Here is a 19800-nt window from a genome sequence, read left to right on the forward strand (position 1 = left end):
TATCACCCGATTTTTTGGCTGTCGCACACCTATGTTTCTTTTCAATCCAATCTTTATGCCCTTTTTGGTACCCTGCCGGAGGGGGAAATCATCACAGAAGCCATCTCCATCAACTTGAAGGCCATCATGAGCAGTCGTGATGTGGGTAGTTTTCTTTGGACTATGGGTCCGTAGAACTAGAAGTAACTAGATGGTTCTCTTTCTCTTTCCTCTTAATACAAACATCACATGAGCTGTCCTACATGATTGTGAACTATACGATGTAATATTTGTGGTGTGTTTGTTGAATATGATAAATTGTCACTTTATGATCAGATTTATTCATGAATTCATTTGATATCTATTTGGTTCTTTTTCTGCCTAATTCGTATTCATATATGCTCTCCGACTATTCTCTCTGTTTTGGATAACGTTGGGGTTTGATCATTAGAGGGAGTTGTTTATGATAGCTAGGTTCAACCGTGCAAGTAAGCTACCACAGTGGCAGAAAGTGGAGAAGGCTTGTATTGGTGTCGTTGCCACTTGGGATAGAAAGATGGTTGGATAGTTGTTCTTTGAACGTAGGGTGAATACAATATATCATTTACTTCATGTCATCGTCCTTATTGCAATATCAGTTTTACTTAATACTTTGAAATGAATGATGGATAGCGGTCTTGGGTGGCTATAGATGCAGTTGAATATGAAGGAAATATGCCCTAGAGGAAATAATAAAGTTGTTATTTATATTTCCTTATATCATGGTAAATGTTTATTATTCATGCTAGAATTGTATTAACCGGAAACTTAGACATGTGTGAAAGGATCGATATAGTTGACTAGAGGGGGGTGAATAGGCAACTAACAATTTTTAGCTTTTCTTTACCAAATTAAACTTTGCATCAAAGTAGGTTGTCTAGATATGCAACTAGGTGGGCAACCTATATGATGCAACAACAACAAGCACACAAGCAAGCAAGTGAAATAACACAAATAAGCTTGCACAAGTAAAGGTACGAGATAACCAAGAGTGGAGCCGGTGAAGACGGGGATGTGTTACCGAAGTTCCTTCCTTTTTAGGGGAAGTACGTCTCCATTGGAGCGGTGTGGAGGCACAATGCTCCCCAAGAAGCCACTAGGGCCACCGTATTCTCCTCACTCCCTCACACAATGCGAGATGACGTGATTCCACTATTGGTGCCCTTGGAGGCGGCGACCGGACCTTCACAAAAAAGGTTGGGGCAATCTCCACAACTTAACCGGAGGCTCCCAACAACACCACGAAGCTTCACCACAATGGAATATGGCTCCGCGGTGACCTCAACCGTCTAGGGTGCTCAAACACCCAAGAGTAACAAGATCCGCAAGGTATTAGTGGGGGGAATCGAATTTCTCTTGGTGGAAGTGTAGATCGAGGCCTTCTCAACCAATGCCTAGAAAATCAATAAGTTTGATTGGCTAGGGAGAGAGATCGAGCGAAAATGGAGCTTGGAGCAACAATGGAGCTTAGGGTTGGAAGAGGTGGTCAACTCGGAGAAGAAGACACCCCTTATATAGTGGAGAGACGAATCCAACCGTTATCCACTTAACCAGCCCGCGACCTGCGGTACTACCGCACCAACCGAGCGGTACTACCGCAAGGGCACACGGTACTACCGTAGCGAGCCGCGGTACTACCGTGGCCACGGAAGGAGCTAGCCCAGGCCTGTAGCAACGAAGCTGGGGCAGTACTGCCGCTCGTGTGGTACTACCGCACCCCCTTGTGGTACTACCGCAAGGCATGATTGGACTAGCCTGGGAAGGACGCAGACAAACAAAAAAACGTCCGTGGCAACTTCCGCTGATTATCAAACAGTGCAAAAATCCGACACGGTACTACCGCTCAAGGCACGCGGTACCACCGCGCAGGGAGCGGATGTAAAAAATTACATCCGCCCCTACTTCCGCTTATGGTGCTGTGCCGGACGAGGACTCACGGTACTACGTCTCCCAAGGAGCGGTACTACCGTGACCACCTGCGGTACTACCGCAAAGGCCTGCGGTACTACCGCTCCGAAGAGCAGTACTACCGCATGCCCAGAACAGCAACACTAGGAATTCTTCTTTTTGCACAAACATGAAGAAACGGAGGATGCTCCATAGTGCTAAGGGAAAGGCGGTGCAAAGAGGAGTAAACGTGTACGTGACGATTCCACCCTAACCTTTCCAAAGCGGACCCCCTCTTAATAGTACGGCTTTCCTACGACTCAAATCCACCAAAAAAGGGAGATAGAAAAATGCCGTCTTCAATAATCTTTGAGGGGCACCAAACCGTCTTGTGCCTAGTAATGAAATATATGAAATACTCAAGGCACACGATTAGTCCGCAAATGCATTGTCATCAATCACCAAAACACCTTAGGGATAAATAAGACCTTACAATCTCCCCCTTTTTGGTGGATTGATGACAATACGGGATTTGCACAAGGGAGAAAAAATAGAACATGAGCAAACCATACATCTCTGAAATATAGACGGGCTCCCCTAGATGTGTGCTATTTAGATAAGTGCTTTGTACTGCACGGCACACATACTAGGATCAACACTCCTGCTATATTTTATAGACATGGCATATCTTGCAATAATAATGCTAACACTAAGCACGATAGTAAATAAGAGCATAAACTAAGTAGCACAATATATCATAAGCTCAGCAAGGTGCGATAGATAGAGTGCATATGTCTTACACCATATGATAGATAAGTCTCACAAGCTCAAATAAACTCAAACCAAACCAAAGCAAACAAGGTTCAACAGACCAAACACAAGCGAAGCAAACATGAAATGACATGGCAAATCCCTACATTCTCTCCCCCTTTGGCATCGAGACGCCAAAAAGGCAGAGAGGACACCTACAACACAAGTGGTGGCTCAAGCGGAGTAGTCGCTCGCACGCTCTTCGTCGGACTCGGCAGTGGGGATGGGCTGCTCCTCCGAATTAGTCCACTTGTAGCCTGGTTTTTCCATCCATTCAGCCTCTGGAGTGATGTGCTCCTCGAAGCCGCCAGAAACATCCTCTCCAAAAACCCTCATGATCTTCTTGTCGCGGCGGCGACTCTCCTTGGAGGCAATGTGAGTCTGGTACTGCCCCTTGGCCTGCATGCAGAACAAGGCCTTCATCTTGGCCTTCAGCTTCTTCGCCCATGAGGGCTCAGTGGAGGGAGGTGCATATCCAGCAGAGCTGTCCTTAGCTACATTCTCCTCCTCAATCTCCTCCTCATCAACAACCCTCTTAGCAGCCTCAGCCTCGGCACGAGTAGTAGTGTTAGCCCACTGGGGCTTGATGCGAAGTCTGATGGGGTCATGATGGATCCAGTCAGGGGCCAAAAACTCCTCAGTGGGATAGAGCTTCTCCCAAGTCTTTGATATCAGGAGGAACAGATATGGACCATAGATGGGTACCTTGCGGGTGAACACCGTGAACCGAAGCTCACACCATATGATATGTGAGACATCAAGTGGTTGAGTCTGAGAAATGCACTCCTCCTCACAAATGAGCAACATGTCCACAAGATGGGCATGCACCTTGTCCTTGTCCCCAATGCGTGGAAAGAGGGAGTGGCGGAAGATCCGGTGCATGATGTCAAGGAACGGGTTGAGCACCCACGTCGTCTTGTCACTGGCCAGTTTCTTCTCAACATAGAACGGCTGAAGCTTGTCCTTGCTAGCTGACTCGGCGTTGGCATGAGGGAGAACACCAACAAGCGTGTGGAGCCCCTCATCAGGAACTTTGAGCAAATCCATGAACTCCTTCCAAGTAGCAGTCAACTGACGTCCATTGGTCATCCAGGTCATCCTTTGATCCTCACCAGTATGGAAGTGGACCGAAGCAAAGAACTGGGCCACCAGCTCAGGGTCAAAGTCCAAGTGGAAAGAGATCACATCCTCAATGGCAAACTGCTCCACGAGATCCAAGGCCTCACCAGAGTAGTCACGATGCTTATCATCCCTCATGTGATGCATGTCAATCCAGTGCACATCCACATACATATTCTGCTTGGCCTTGACCACATCCAAGTAAATGAGATTCTGCTGCTTGGTCCAGAACAATTCATTCCCTCTGAAGTTTGCACGAGGATTCGCATAGGGGTTGATCTTCCTTTGAGAAACAAACTCAGCATGAGGTATCTCATCCATGCCCTTTGATGGTTCCTTGTACTTGCTAGCAGTGGTCTTGACATTGCGCTTGGGGCATTGGAGCCCTCTAGAACATCCTCTTGGTTGCGCAGACATTTGGAACCCGTGTCACGTCTTGGATTGGAACGACGAGTAGGGACACCGGAGCCACCACCTAAGACACACACAAAACACAAACACACACGAGAAGCGAGACGGGTCAAAACAAAGACCATAGCAAAACACATGAAACTAGTAGAAAGTGCATATGGTAATTGCCATGAAGAAGATTTGACAGGAGTGGTAGTACTGCATGTTCAAGCGGTACTAAAATTTTAGTGCCGCTCCTAGTCACGGTAGTACCGCGCAGTGGCACAGTAGTACCGGGGCTCGGAGCGGCAGTAGAACTTTAGTACCGCGGCCCACGCGGTAGTACCGTGCCTGAGGAGCGGTAGTACCGCACCTGTTATGCGGTAGTACCGCACGGCATCAGATCCGAACCAACTGAATCTGAGAACAACCGCAACAACGAGGCAGTACTACGGTTGATCAAATCTACCACGGGACAACATATCAAGTACAATTTCTACGCATCACTACTCTCCTACACTTGCAAAGATTTGGCCTAAAATCTGAAGAACAACATGCATCTCCCCAAAAACCTAGAAGAGAAAGCACGAACAAAAGAGAGAGGGATTTGGGGAGAAACCTTGTTCCATGGCAAGAGGAAGTGGTGGGGAACGATCCCACCGGTCAGAATCCGAGGAGAGCGGCCTGGGACGGAGATCCGGCGAGGGTCTCCGACACCGTTCTTGAGTGAGAGAGAGAGAGAGACCACGGGGGGGGGGGATAAGGACAAATGGGTATGGGGGAGTTGGAACTCCCCCTGCCCGCTCTTAACCCCCACGCGCCCTCGGTAGCGCGGTAGTACCGCACGTCATCGCGGTAGTACCGCCCGGGCGGAAGTACCGCACCAAGGATGGTAGTACCGCTCCCCTAGGCGGCAGTAAAAAATTGCTGCCGCGCTGGGTGCGGAAGTACCATGCGCTCCTCACGCGGTAGTACCGTGGCAGGCCGCGGTAGTACCGTGTGCTCAAGAAGATGCAAGTTTCAAGAAGGGGAAAACGAAGCCTTTGCAACCTTCAAGTGAACGGACACACCAAAAGGCTGACACACGAGACAACTCAAACAAGAACGACACGATGAACGAAAGACAAGAGATGAGAAGGACTAAGACACTCAACACAACCTCTCTAAAGAGAGGGCGGTGGCCGTAGCCACCTATGTTTGAGTCAATTGGTATGGCACCGCAAAGAATTATCCTTGGGCCCATGACCAAAACTCGTCTTTGAAGCACAAGTACCATAAAAAATGGCTAATGTGAAATAGTTGATTAATTTATGCATAATGGGGGAGAGAGAGTTCATTGAGAGAACAACCCTCCCCCTATGTCCATGCCTACACCTAAACGAGATACCAAGTTGAGTATGGTGGGATGTGCACGGGTTCAAGCAACATTGATCAAATCAATGATATTTAGCTCATGCCTTAACTTGCGAAATCTTGCTTCATCCAAGGGCTTCATGAAGATATCTGCAAGGTTATCAAGAGTGTTGACATAGTTGAGCTCGATCTCCCCTCGCCTAATCTATTCGATGTAATCTTCTTTTGCAGTGTGTTTGTCAAGATCCGATGAATTGTGGGTTTATGATCCAGATTATCTATGAACAATATTTGATTCTCCGCTAAATTCTTTTATGTATGATTGGTTTATCTTTGCAAGTCTCTTCGAATTATCAGTTTGGTTTGGCCTACTAGATTGATCTTTCTTGCAATGGGAGAAGTGCTTAGCTTTGGGTTCAATCTTGCGGTGCTCGATCCCAGTGACAGAAAGGGAACCGACACGTATTGTATTGTTGCCATCGAAGATAAAAAGATGGGGTTTATATCATATTGAATGAGTTTATCCCTCTACATCATGTCATCTTCCTTAAAGCATTACTTTGTTCTTATGAACTTAATACTCTAGATGCATGTTGGATAGTGGTCGATGTGTGGAGTAATAGTAGTAGATGTAGAATCGTTTCGGTCTACTTGTCTCGGACGTGATGCCTATATACATGATCATACCTAGATATTCTCATAACTATGCTCAATTTTATCAATCGCTCGATAGTAATTCGTTTACCCACCGTAATACTTATGCTCTTGGGAGAAGCCATTAGTGAAACCTATGGCCCCGGGTCTATCTTCCATCATATTAATCTTCCAACACTTAGTTATTTCCTTTGCCGTTTATTTTACTTTGCATCTTCATTTCTCTTTATCATAAAAATACCAAAAATATTATCTTACCATATCTATCAGATCTCACTCTCGTAAGTGACCGTGAAGGGATTGACAACCCCTTTATCGCGTTGGTTGCAAGGTTGTTATTTGTTTGTGTAGGTGCGTGGGACTTGAGCGTGATCTCCTACTGGATTGAGACCTTGGTTCTCAAAAACTGAGGGAAATACTTACGCTACTTTGCTGCATCACCCTTTCCTCTTCAAGGGAAAACCAATGCAGTGCTCAAGAGGTAGCAAGAAGGATTTCTGGCGCCGTTGCCGGGGAGATTCGCGCCAAGTCAAGTCAAGATTTGACTCCCAACAACGAGTCATTTCAGGTGCCGTTGCCAAGTCAAGACATACCAAGTACCCATCACAAACTCTTATCCCTCGCATTACATTATTTGCCATTTACCTCTCGTTTTCCTCTCCCCCACTTCACCCTTGCTGTTTTATTCGCCCTCTTTTCCTCTCTCCCACTCTTTCCGTTCGCCTCTTTTTCGCTTGCTTTTTGTTTGCTCGTGTGTTGGATTGCTTGCTTGTCACGATGGCTCAAGATAATACTAAATTGTGTGACTTTACCAATACCAACAATAATGATTTTCTTAGCACTCCGACTGCTCCTCTTACCGATGCTGAATCTTGTGAAATTAATGCTGCTTTGTTGAATCTTGTCATGAAAGATCAATTCGCCGGCCTTCCTAGTGAAGATGCCGCTACCCATTTGAATAGCTTTGTTGATTTGTGTGATATGCAAAAGAATAAAGATGTGGACAATGATATTGTTAAATTGAAGCTATTTCCGTTTTCGCTTCGAGATCGTGCTAAAGCTTGGTTTTCATCTTTGCCTAAAAATAGTATTGATTCATGGAATAACTGCAAAGATGCTTTTATCTCTAGGTATTTTCCTCCTGCTAAAATTATCTCTCTTAGAAACAATATTATGAATTTTAAGCAACTTGATCATGAACATGTTGCACAATCTTGGGAGAGGATGAAATTAATGATACGTAATTGCCCTACGCATGGTTTGAATCTTTGCATGATTATACAGAACTTTTATGCCAGATTGAATTTTGCTTCTAGAATCTTTTAGATTCGGCCGCGGGAGGCACTTTTATGGAAATCACTTTAGGAGAAGCTACCAAACTCCTAGATAATATTATGGTTAATTATTCTCGATGGCACACCGAAAGATCTACTAGTAAAAAAGTGCATGCAATTGAAGAAATTAATGTTTTGAGTGGAAAGATGGATGAACTTATGAAATTGTTTGCTAATAAGAGTGCTCCTACCGATCCTAATGATATGCCTTTGTCTACTTTGATTGAGAATAATAATGAATCTATGGACGTGAATTTTGTTGGTAGGAACAATTTTGGTAACAATGCGTATAGAGGTAATTTTAATTCTAGATCGTTTCCTAGTAATTCATCTAATAATTATGGTAATTACTACAACAATTCTTATGGAAATTTTAATAAGATGCCCTCTGAATTTGAGACTAGAGTTAAGGAGTTTATGAATTCGCAAAAGAATTTCAATGCTTTGCTTGTAGAAAAATGCTTAAAGTTGATGAATTGGCTAGGGACGTTGATAGAATTTCTCTTGATGTTGATTCTTTGAAACTTAGATCTATTCCACCTAAGCATGATATCAATGAGTCTCTCAAAGCCATGAGAATTTACATTGATGAGTGCAAAGAAATAACCGCTAGGATGCGTGCTAAGAAAGATTGCTTTGTGAAAGCGTGTTCTTCTAGTTTTCATGATAATAAGGATGAAGATCTAAAAGTGATTGATGTGTCCCCTATTAAATCTTTGTTTTGCAATATGAATCTTTATAATGATGGGATTGAAGATGAGCCACCTTTACCTAGAAGGCATTCTAAAAATTCAGAGTTTGTAGATCTTGATGCTAAAATTGATAAAAGTGGGATTGAAGAGATTAAAACTTTAAATAGTAATGAACCCACTATTTTGGATTTCAAAGAATTTAGTTATGATAAGTGCTCTTTGATAGATTGTATTTCCTTGTTGCAATCCGTGCTAAATTCTCCTCATGCTTATAGTTAAAATAAAGCTTTTACTAAACATATCGTTGATGCTTTGATGCAATCTTATGAAGAAAAACTTGAGTTGGAAGTTTCTATCCCTAGAAAACTTTATGATGAGTGGGAACCTACAATAAAAATTAAAATTAAAGATCATGAGTGTTATGCTTTGTGTGATTTGGGTGCTAGTGTTTCCACGATTCAAAAAACTTTGTGCGATTTGCTAGGTTTCCGTGATTTTGATGATTGTTCTTTAAACTTGCACCTTGCGGATTCCACTATTAAGAACCTATGGGAAGAATTAATGATGTTCTTATTGTTGCAAATAGGAATTATGTGCCCGTAGATTTCATTGTTCTTGATATAGATTGCAATCCTTCATGTCCTATTATTCTTGATAGACCTTTCCTTAGAACGATTGGTGCAATTATTGATATGAAGGAAGGGAATATAAAATTCCAATTTCCATTAAATAAAGGCATGGAACACTTCCCTAGAAATAAAATTAAATTACCATATGAATCTATTATGAGATCGACTTATGGATTGCCTACCAAAGATGGCAATACCTAGATCTATCTTCGCTTTTATGCCTAGCTAGGGGCATTAAACGATAGCGCTTGTTGGGAGGCAACCCCATTTTATTTTTATTCCTTGATTTTTGCTCCTGTTTAGTAATAAATAATTTATCTATCCTCTGTTTTGGTTGTGTTTTTTGTGTTTAATTAGTGTTTGTGCCAAGTAGAACCGTTGGGAAGACTTGGGAAAAGTCTTTTTTGATCTCGCTGTAAAAAACAGAAACTTTAGCGCTCACGAGAACTGCTTCACTTTTTATTTGGAAAGTGACATTTAGTTAATTCCTTTTGAAGATGATTAATAGATAAATTCCTCACGTCCAGAAATTTATTTTAGAATTTTTGGGGTTACAGAAGTTGTGTTAGCTACAGATTACTACATACTGTTCTGTTTTTGACAGATTCTGTTTTTCTTGTGTTTTTTGCTTATTTTGATGAAGCTATGGCTAGTAAAAGAGTTTATAAACCATAGAGAAGTTGGAATACAGCAGGTTTAACACCAGTATAAATAAAGAATGAGTTCATTATAGTACCTTGAAGTGGTGTTTTCTTTTCTTTCACTAAGGGAGCTCACGAGATTTTCTATTTTGAGTTTTGTGTTGTGAAGTTTTCAAGTTTTGGGTAAAGATTTGATGGATTATGGAGCAAAGAGTGGAAAGAGCCCAAGCTTGGGGATGCCCATGGCACCCCGTCGGTGTCAAAACCGGCGGATCTCGGGTAGGGGGTCCCGAACTGTGCGTCTAGGCCGGATGGTAATAGGAGACAAGGGACACGAAGTTTTACCCAGGTTCGGGCCCTCTTGATGGAGGTAAAACCCTACATCCTGCTTGATTGATATTGATGATATGGGTGTTACAAGAGTAGATCTACCACGAGATCAGAGAGGCTAAACCCTAGAAGCTAGCCTATGGTATGATTGTATGTTGTGATTGTTGTCCTACGGACTAAAACCCCCCGGTTTATATAGACACCGGAGAGGGTTAGGGTTACACAAGGTCGGTTACAAAAGAGGAGATATCCATATACGTATTGCCTAGCTTGCCTTCCACGCCAAGTAGAGTCCCATCCGGACACGAGACGAAGTCTTCAATCTTGTATCTTCATAGTCTAACAGTCCGTCCAATGGAGATAGTCCGGCTATCCGGAGACCCCCTAATCCAGGACTCCCACAGTAGCCCCTGAACCAGGCTTCAATGACGATGAGTCCGGCGCGCAGTTGTCTTCGGCATTGCAAGGCGGGTTCCTTCTCCGAATACATCACATAAGAATTTGAATACGAGGATAGTGTCCGACCCTGCGAAATAAGTTCCACATTTCACCATAGAGAGAATAATGTCTTCACAGATCTAATCCTGCTAGCTGGTTTTGGTAACATGATGTCATGTCATGGCCCGGTGATTATTCGAACCGTTTCATTTAACCAGCCCCGCACATAACGCGAGGCAGTTTTTCGAGATGTCTTGTCAAAGCAGAGATCGTGTCCCCTTATTACGGGATTCTCATCAATACGGGCGTGGGTAACCCAACCGCGCCATCAATTGCGGCGCTTGGAGGATAAGCGAGTTTTACCAGGCAAGTGGGGACGCTCAATTTTGTCTGCCCATATAAAGGGATAAGGATTCACCTTTCTATCCACGCCTTCTTCCTCCTCTTCTCATCCGCTCCCGCACACTCGAGCTCCAGCGCCCAAACTCTCACTTCCATCTCAACCTTCTCCAACCATGTACGGAGCGGGAGGCAAGTGGATGGTCTCCTCCGTCGCGGAGGGAGACATCAAGAAACTGAGGAGAGCCGGATACCTGCACGATGACATCACGCACCGGCTCCCAGATGAGGGACAGCTCATCCCCACCCCCGAGCCCCATGAGAGGGTGGTATTCCTCACCCATTTCCTCCGCGGACTAGGATTCCCTCTCCATCCCTTCGTCCGGGGGCTCATGTTTTACTATGGCCTGGATTTCCATGATCTGGCCCCAAACTTCATCCTCAACATCTCGGCGTTTATCGTCGTGTGCGAGGCCTTCCTCCGCATCAAGCCCCACTTCGGCTTATGGCTGAAGACCTTCAATGTCAAGCCGAAGGTAGTGAGCGGCAGCCAGGCGGAGTGCGGAGGCGCCATGGTGGGCAAGATGCCCAACATCACATGGCTCGAGGGCACCTTCGTGGACACCATAAAGGGGTGGCAATCGGGGTGGTTCTATATCACCAAGCCGCGCGACCTCGCCTGGGTAGTGGCCCCGAGTTCTGATCTGGCATCCCCATGCGGCTCACCTCCTGGAAAGAGAAGGGCATGTCCTGGGGTAATTCAAAAGAGATGACCGAACTCCAGTCATGTATTCAGAACATGGTGGATAAGAAGCTCAAGCTTGTCAACATAGTCCAGGTTTTGCTCATTCGCCGGATACTCCCGTGCCAACAACGGGAGTTTACCTTGTGGGAGTTTAATCCGGCGCAGCATCGAACTCTGAACGGGCTCTTCGACACGACTCATGAAGATGCCTGGAGGGTCATGTTCAAGGGCGCCGCGGTCCCTCCCCCCATTACCGAGGATCGTGGATTCAGCGCGAAGCGCCACGCCAGTGTGGTAAGTTGTTTACCTCTTACAGGATATTTGTTTTATATATATAGATTGGCTCTATGCGGGATCTAAACTCCCGTAACTTTGACAGGACTGGCAGAAGATGGCCGGACAGATCGACTGTTCGGTTCCCTTGCCCGAAGGCCCCGCAGACGCTCTTCTGACGAAGATGCTGACTCCGGCCCCTTATAAGGTGCCGGAGAAGACCAAGAAGGCCAAGGGAGCTCAAAAGAGTTCCCGATGCCAGGTGTCGTCGGACTCACCGTCCGATGACTCTGCGGCGCACTCTTCCCCCGAAGACGAGGAAGAGGACGAAGAGGCTCCCCCACCGACTGGGGGAGATAAGAAAAGGAAGGCCGCCCCAACTGGGGAGGCCAAAGGGTCCAAGAAGGGAAGGACGCTCCTTCCGGACAGCTCCACCGCCGCCGTCGAAAGTAAAGACGAGTGGTTGCCCAGGGGCAAGCCCCAGGGGAGATCGTAAGTGTTCGGATACCTAAGTAACCCATAGGATTCCTTTGTCGCATTGCTTTCCCTAACGCCGAACTCAATTGTACAGGCCGCCCCGAGCCAATATCGAGGTATCCTCGGACGGCTCGCTGGGCTCGTCAGACATTGATAGCGATCCTATCCCGGCCGCCACCTCCCCTCATCCAGCCGACAACACCGAGGTGATGTCTCAAGAGGCACCGGATCGAGGGGGGACAGTCCCGGAGGCGCATCAAGGCGACCTTCTGGACTCCGGGAGCCGAGGGGACGGGGTCCCCGAAAGCTCCGAGTTCGGCCCTCAGCCGAACACCGTGCCGGACCCTCCAACGGATCCGAGCTCGGGCAGGCGGTCCCCTTCTAAGGAGGGTGAGACGCCTGTGCCGGTGACCTCTGTCCACCCAGAGGCGCCGGACACTATGTTGGAAGCGCTTCGCAGCGCTTCCATCGAGGAGGAGCACCACACTATCATGAGTGCGGTGATCCAGAAGGTTCAGTCCGCCAAGAGCGGATTGACTGAAGCCTGTACTAGCCTTCTAACAGGCTTCGAGGTAAGTGTTTTAAAATGTAGTAGAAATATTACCGCATAGACAGTAGCCCCTGATGCTTTGTTCGGTGTTCACAAAGAAAAGCCGAACAGAGGATCAAATAATATCGCAGGAGTCTAATATAAGTATGTCAATATGCATATGCAGGCTTCGCTGCTGGCGTCCGCCGCGCTGACTGCGGAGGTCATCGTACTGAAGGAGGCCCTCGAGGGGTCCCAGAAAGAGCTCGGCCTTGCTAAGAGGCAGCTCGAGGAGAACAAGGGTAAGTAATACCCCGCCTGTAGATGAGAAGAAGGACGCGATTGCTAAATGACAGGATCATTGTATGTTTGCTAGGGGCCATGACCGAGGTGGCGACCCTGAAGCAAGCGCTGTCCCAGGCCAAAGAAAAGGCGGCCCAGGAGCGCACCGAGCGAGAGAGGCACGAGGCCCGGGTGGGCGAGGTGCAGCAAGAGCTGCAGGCTCTCGTGACAAAGCACGAGGCGTTGGAGCTTGACTTGAAGACGAGAGAGTCTGAAGCAGGTGCCATTGAGCGAACATCCCGTGCCATTGAGCGACCAGCTGAAGCAGGTGGCCGAGCTACATAAGGCGGCCGATCAGGCCATGAAGGGGTTCATAGTCCGCTTGTGGCATGGTGATGCCCTTCCGAACAGCTTCTTCGGCCTGGTGAGGCGGCTTGTGAATGTCTGCCCACGGCTGGAGGTCGTCAAGCGATCCGTCTGCATTGAAGGTGCACGCCGGGCCTTCGCCCGTGTGAAAACGCAGTGGGTCAAGCTGGACGCCGTGAAGCTTATCAAGGAGGGGCTGCCGGAGGGCAAGGAGCACCGCCACCCCGAGATGTACTACGAGGGTGTTCTGCCGGGCGCCCGTCTTATCACGGATGAGTGTTCGCAAAATGTAATATTTGAATGAGACTTGCTCGTGTTGTATCCTGTGTGATGAAAACTTGTTTCATATGCGCTATGCAACGCTTGTGTGAATTTAAAATATTACCTTCTGTTTGGCTGTTTATCCAATCTGAGAGATGGCTAGTCCTCGGCTTCTGCCGCCATACCACGAGTGCTGGGGTGTTCGGGATAAACCTGAGCACTCTTGATCCCATGATTGGGTCCTTCGAGGGAGGTTCTTAGCACAACGAACAAGGCAACCAGACTAATAATGCTTTATCACTCTCACTTAGCCATAGAATTCTATAATTTTAAATTTCGGCGAAGCCCCTGGTATTCAAAAGACCGAATTCGGGGTGCGATACACGCCTATAAGCCGGACGGAGCCGGCCCCTCGCCCTAAGCGGCATAAGTCTTTAGGGACTCGAAAAACCTCGCCGAACAGCGACCAGTCTCTCACCTTATCATGACAGTCAGTTTTAGCTTTCTCTACTGAGGTGCTCGACCCGGCAGAACCGGGGCACAATCGCAGTAGTTCTCCTAGCGCTACCTTAGCCGATAGAGCGGAACGTAAGGTACCAAAACATAGGAGCCGGGGAAACCCAACATTTGACCAAAGACATGATTCAGAGCTGATGCATATAATGCTATAAGTTCGGGGTGCCGCACTTGTGGAAGTGTTCGGACTTTTCGCACCATATTGTGGGTACGTAAGCCCCTGGTGCATTGGCCGTACTAAAGTGTACGGTTGCTAGGCATTATTAATGAACACATAGATATGTGTATATATATAACAAAAATGCGATAATAATCGCAATGTCATGTATTGTATATTGAAAAATTGCATTAAAGCAGAGTGATACAGATAGTGTAATAAGCAAAAGAGTAGGACTATGTCCCTTCCAAGGGCAAGCTGAGGAATTATAGCCACCTTGGAATTCCGTAGTTGTCGACCTCCTTGGTTGCTGTATCATGTGTTCGGCAATAGAGCTGTCGGGCGGTGTTTCCAGAGATTGAAGTCCTGAAAGAAAAAGAAAAATAACCAAATGGGAAGCCCCTGGTGCGGTTTAGGCCGCGTTTTGGGGCGTGCCGTAGTTGTGCCTCCCCCTCCCCATCTGTGCCCATGGTATTTTTAATGCGTAATTATGTATGCGCGGCATGAACAACACCGTTGGGCTGGGATTGGGGTGGCCGCCGTATTGCTACGCGAGCTCAGATCGTGCCAGGCAGTCTGTTTGCCGATTGCCCCGAGCGCGCTTGAAGGTGTCCGGGCTTTGAAACGCCGAACTGGTAGATTGCCTTGAGAGGCTGCTTTGCGCTTCTGCTGCGAGGGCCGCGGGGTGCTCCTCTGTTCGAAGTGAGCGCTCTGTGTTTCCATTGACTGTAATAACTCCGTGAGGTCCTGGCATCTTGAGCTTGAGGTATGCATAATGTGGTACCGCATTGAATCTAGCAAATGCGGTTCGTCCGAGCAGCGCGTGATAACCACTACGGAACGGGACTATATCGAAGATTAACTCTTCGCTTCGGAAGTTATCGGGGGATCCGAAGACCACTTCCAATGTAATTGAGCCTGTGTAGTGGGCCTCTACGCCTGGAATGACGCCTTTAAAGGTCGTTTTTGTGGGTTTTATCCTTGAGGGGTCTATACCCATTTTGCACACTGTGTCCTGATAAAGCAGGTTCAGGCTGCTGCCGCCGTCCATAAGGACTCGAGTGAGGTAAAATCCGTCAATGATTGGGTCTAGGACCAGTGCGACGAATCCGCCATGACGGATACTAGTGGGGTGGTCCCTGCGATCGAAGGTGATCGGACAGGAGGACCAAGGGTCGAACTTTGGGGCGACTGGCTCCAACGCATATACGTCCCTGAGCGCACGCTTCAGCTTCCTCTTGGGGATGTGGGTTGCGTATATCATGTTCACCGTCCGCACTTGCGGGGGAAACCTCTTCTGTCCTCCAGTGTGCGGCTGTCGGGGTTCTTCCTCGTCATTGCTATGCGGCCCCTTGTCCTTGTCTTCGGCAATTAACTTGTCGGCCTGCTTGAACACCCAACAATCCCTGTTGGTGTGATTGGCTGGCTTGTCTGGGGTGCCGTGTATTTGACACAAGCGATCGAGTATACGGTCCAAGCTGGACGGACCCGGCGTACTTTGTTTGAACGGCTTTTTCCGCTGACCGGGTTTAGAGCCTTTGAATCCGGCATTGACTGTCGTATCCTCAGTACTTTCGCCGTTAATGCGGCGCTTATGCTTGTTGCGACATGACCTGCTATTGCCATCCTTGTTATCTGGGGTACCATGGTTCTTTGATATGTTATTACTGCGAGCCAACCAGCTGTCTTCTCCCGCACAAAAGCGGGTCATGAGCGTCGTGAGGGCTGCCATAGATTTTGGCTTTTCTTGACCAAGGTGCCGGGCTAGCCACTCGTCTCGGATATTGTGCTTGAAAGCCTCTAAGGCCTCCGCATCCGGACAGTTGACGATTTGATTTTTCTTTGTAAGTAACCGAGTCCAGAATTGCCTGGCCGACTCTTCTGGCTGCTGAATTATGTAGCTCAAGTCATCGGCGTCTGGTGGTCGCACATAAGTGCCCTGAAAGTTGTCGAGGAATGCGGCTTCCAGATCTTCCCAATAGCTAATGGAGTCCGCTGGCAAGCTATTAAGCCAATGCTGCGCTGGTCCTTTGAGTTTTAGTGGGAGGTACTTGATGACATGTAAGTCATCACCGCGGACCATGTGGATATGGAGGAGGAAGTCCTCAATCCATACCGCGGGGTCTATAGTGTCGTCGTATGATTCAATGTTTACAGGTTTGAAACCTTCTGGGAATTGATGTTCCATTACTTCATTTGTGAAGCACAAGGGGTGTGCGGCACCTATGTATTGGGCTATATCACGATGCAGATCGGATGGGTCCTGCCTGCTGTGTTCGGCCCCGCCGGATTTGCTTTTACTGTATCCGGCGTGACGTGTATCGTCTCGTAGAGTGGTGCGCCCTCGTGATCCGTAGATCCATCTTGAATGCTTTGCTTTGTCCTCCAATATGTCTCGTAGGTCCGGTGTATATCCCCATGCCTTTTTATTTGAATGGCATTGGGGTGGAGGCTGAGTTTTTGGCCGGAATGCCTCTCTATCGCGGCCGCGAGGTGGCCGATCAGCTGTTTCATACGCTTCTTCCTCCAGTCGGGGAAGTAACCTGCGCCTTGTATAGCTCTTGGAGGGATGCTCGAGTTTATATTGCTCGGCCGCGAGGACTTCAGTCCATTTGTCAGCTAGCAGATCTTGATCAGCTTGAAGCTGTTGCTGCTTTTTCTTCAGGCTATTGGCCGTGGTCATAAGCCTCCGCTTGAAGCGCTCTTGTTCGACGGGATCCTCTGGTACGGCAAATTCATCGTTGCCGAGGCTTGCCTCATCTTTGGAGGGGGGCATGTAATTGTCATCCTCCTCCTCTCTGCCAGCCGCTCTCTTAGGAGAGCTGGCTCCTTCATCCTCCTGCTCTAAATCTTGCTGGAGGGGATTATTGTTGTCTTCGGCGCTATCCGGAGTGTTATTATCTCCTGTGCCGGTATCACCACTTTTGCTTTGGCGGGACTTAGAGCGGCGCCGCCGACGTCGGCGCTTGGGTTGCTTCTTGGAGGGGTCATCCTCCATTCTCTCGTCGCCATTGCCTTCATTGGGTGTATCCACCATGTATATGTCATACGACGAGGTGGCTTTCCAGTGCCCTATAGGTGCTGGTTCGTGTTCGTCTCCTACATCATCGTCCATACCGTCGATGTCTTTGGAGTCGAAGTCGAGCATGTCGGTTAAATCATCGACAGTGGCTACAAAGTGGGTGGTGGGTGGGCGTCGAATTTCTTCGTCGTCCGCATCCCAGTCCTGTTGGCCATAATCCGGCCAGGGCTCTCCTGACAAAGAGAGAGACCTTAGCGAATTCAGAATGTCGCTGAAGGGCGAGTGCTGAAAGATATCCGCAGCGGTGAATTCCATGATCGGCGCCCAGTCGGATTCGATTGGCAGGGGCGCGGATGGTTCGAGGTCCGGAAGAGAGTCTGGCACCTTGGAGTCATGGGAAGCGCAAAGGATTATGCTGGTGTTCGGCTCGATCGCCGTCGAGAATGCAGCCCTGAGGCGGTGTCTAGCCACCCGTCCTCAATTGGCGCAGTTGGCTCCGAACTAAGGGTCGGAGCTGGTGTGGGCGCGGCCTCTGGAGTACCGTCCGGTGGCAGAGCTAGGTCATACCCATCGAGATAGTGCGGCGTGCCCGGCTGTGGCTCGAATCCGTCGAAGATCAAGTCCCCGCGGATGTCGGCCGTGTAGTTCAAACTTCCAAATCTGACCTGATGTCCAAGGGCGTAGCTTTCAATCTGCTCTAGATGGCCAAGCGAATTAGCCCGCAGTGCAAAGCCGCCGAATACGAAGATTTGTCCGGGGAGAAAGGTCTCACCCTCGACAGCATCGCTATCGATGATGGTAGGAGCCATCAAGCCTAACGGTGACGACACAGAGGAACTCTCAATGAAAGCACCAATGTCGGTGTCAAAACCGGTGGATCTCGGGTAGGGGGTCCCGAACTGTGCGTCTAGGCCGGATGGTAACAGGAGACAAGGGACACGAAGTTTTACCCAGGTTCGGGCCCTCTTGATGGAGGTAAAACCCTACGTCCTGCTTGATTGATATTGATGATATGGGTGTTACAAGAGTAGATCTACCACGAGATCAGAGAGGCTAAACCCTAGAAGCTAGCCTATGGTATGATTGTATGTTGTGATTGTTGTCCTACGGACTAAAACCCCCCGGTTTATATAGACACCGGAGAGGGTTAGGGTTACACAAGGTCGGTTACAAAAGAGGAGATATCCATATACGTATTGCCTAGCTTGCCTTCCACGCCAAGTAGAGTCCCATCCGGACACGAGACGAAGTCTTCAATCTTGTATCTTCATAGTCTAACAGTCTGGCCAATGGAGATAGTCCGGCTGTCCGGAGACCCCCTAATCCAGGACTCCCACACACCCCAAGGTAAAATTCAAGGACACCAAAAAGCCTAAGCTTGGGGATGCCCTCTTTCGTCTTCGTCTATCGGTAACTTTACTTGGAGCTATATTTTTATTCACCACATGATATGTGTTTTGCTTGGAGCGTCTTGTATGATTTGAGTCTTTGTTTTTTAGTTTACCACAATCATCCTTGCTGTACACACCCTTTGAGAGAGACTCACATGATTTGAAATTTATTAGAATACTATATGTGCTTCCCTTATATCTTTTGAGCTATATAGTTTTTGCTCTAGTGCTTCACTTATATCTTTTAGAGCACGGTGGTGGATTTGTTTTATAGAAAATATTGTTCTCTCATGCTTCACTTATATTATTTTGAGAGTCCTTTAGAACAACATGGAAATTTATTTACAACTCAATGATTACAACTCGATACTAGAACAAAGTATGGCTCTATATGAATGCCTCCGGCGGTGTACCGGGATAGCAATGATGCATGAGTGACTTATATGAAAGAATTATGAACGGTGGATTTGCCACAACTAAAATGACAACTACATGATCATGCAAAGAAATATGACAATGATGGAGCGTGTCATGATAAACGGAACGGTGGAAAGTTGCATGGCAATATATCTCGGAATGGCTATGGAAATGCCATGATAGGTAGGTATGGTGGCTGTTTTGAGAAGGTATATGGTGGGTGTATGATACCGGAGAAAGGTGCGCGGTATTAGAGAGGCTAGCAATGGTGGAAGGGTGAGAGTGCGTATAATCCATGGACTCAACATTAGTCATAAAGAACTCACATACTTATTGCAAAAATCTATTAGTTATCGAAGCAAAGTTCTACGCGCATGCTCCTAGGGGGATATATTGGTAGGAAAAGACCATCGCTCGTCCCCGGCCGCCACTCATAAGGAGGACAATCAATAAATACATCATGCTCCGACTTCTTAACATAACGGTTCACCATACGTGCATGCTACGGGAATCACAAACTTCAACACAAGCATTTCTCAAATTCACAATTACTCAACTAGCACGACTCTAATATCACCATCTCCATATCTCAAAACAATTATCAAGTTTCAAACTTCTCATATTATTCAACACACTCATAAGAAAATTTTATTTATTTAATCTTGAATGCTTCAAATAATTAAAGCAAATTACCATGCTGTTTGTAGGACTCTCAAAATAATCTAAGTGA

The sequence above is a fragment of the Triticum urartu genome, chromosome 3A (genome assembly GCF_056163025.1).
Source record: "Triticum urartu cultivar PI428250 chromosome 3A, HENAU_Tu73, whole genome shotgun sequence".
NCBI classification, from domain to species: domain Eukaryota; kingdom Viridiplantae; phylum Streptophyta; class Magnoliopsida; order Poales; family Poaceae; genus Triticum; species Triticum urartu.